The sequence below is a fragment of the Dasypus novemcinctus genome, chromosome 23, assembly GCF_030445035.2.
Source record: "Dasypus novemcinctus isolate mDasNov1 chromosome 23, mDasNov1.1.hap2, whole genome shotgun sequence".
Classification (NCBI taxonomy): Eukaryota; Metazoa; Chordata; class Mammalia; order Cingulata; family Dasypodidae; genus Dasypus; species Dasypus novemcinctus.
In genome coordinates, this window is record NC_080695.1 from 28,718,701 (window position 1) to 28,720,035 (window position 1,335).

General features: G+C 41.8%; 1 protein-coding gene across 1 annotated transcript in view; it reads left to right on the forward strand.

The window, feature by feature from the left end:
- BCL7C (BAF chromatin remodeling complex subunit BCL7C) overlaps window positions 1-562 on the forward strand; it is a 52,187-nt gene extending 51,625 nt beyond the window's left edge. The window contains exon 7 of the transcript XR_009182966.2: window positions 127-562. The gene's annotated coding sequence lies outside the window, so the exon portion shown is untranslated. The remainder of the gene's footprint in view (window positions 1-126) is intronic.
- The last annotated feature ends 773 nt before the right edge of the window (window positions 563-1,335 follow it).

Consider the following 1,335-nt stretch of genomic DNA (forward strand, 5'->3'; position numbering starts at 1 on the left):
TATACTAGAGAGTAAACTGAAGGTGAATGAAGAAATAATGATCTCTGGTGATGATAGCAACATGGGTAAATATGAATGCATACTGTTGTATTTTTGGTTTGTAACTCTATTTTTTACTTCTTATAGGATCTAAAATGCAAATCCATCAGAAGTAATGAGAGGGAAACAGATGTGGCTCAACTGATACAATGCCCGCCTACCATATAGGAGGTCCAGGGTTCAAACCGATGTGGTGAGCTGGTCCACGGCAAGTGCTGCCATGTTCAAGGAGTGCCCTGCCATGCAGGGGTGTCCCCTGTGTAGGGGAGCCCCACACGCAAGGAGTGTGCCCCTTAAGGAGAACTGCCCTGTGTGAAAAGCGCAGCCCACCCAGGAGTGGCGCTGCACACACAGAGAGCTGACACAGCAAGATGATGCAACAAAAAAGAGACACAGATTCCCATTGCCGCTGAGAATACAGGCAGACACAGAAGAACACACAGCGAATGGACACAAGAGAGCAAACAACGGGGGTGGGGGGAGGGGAGAGAAATAAATAAAAATAAATCTTTTAAAAAAGTAATGAGAAATCTATGGTTTTGGAATACAATGTAATGTGTTACATGAACAACATAGAGGTGGGGAAGCAGGAGTATTCAAACATATTTTGTGTGCTATTGAAGTTAAGTGCTGTGAAATCAAATGAGATTGTTATAGATTTAGGACATTAAATTAAGTCCCATGGTAATCACAAAGACAATACCTGAAAAATATGCACAGAAAGAAACGAGAAGGGATTCTAAATGGCTTACTACAAAAGATCAACTAAATATGAAAGTAGACCATGAATGGAAGAATTGAGGAGCAAAAAAATGTAAGACTTATAAAACCCAAGTATCAAAATGGTAGAAGTCTTGCATTATCAATAATTACTTTAAATGTAAATGAATTAAACTCTAATCAAAAGGCAGAGATTGTCAGAATGGATAAAAAAAAGCATGACCCAACTATATACTGTTTACAAGAGACTAACCTTAATTCAAAGACACAAGTAGGTTGAAAGTGAAAAGAGGGAAACAGATGTTGCTCAACCAATTGGGCTCCCATTTACTATATAGGAGGTCCAGGATTCGATGCCCAGGGCCTCCTGGTGAGGGAAAGCTGGCACATGCAGCAAGTGCCAGCCGACGCAGAGAGCTGGTGCAGCAACATGATGCAAAAAGAGACACAGAGGAGAGAAAATAAGAAGACAGAGCAGAACAGGGAGCTGAGGTGGCGTAAGAGAATGATTGTCTCTCTCCCACTCTGGAAGGTCCCAGGATCAGTTCCAAGAGCTGCCTAATGAGAATACAAGCA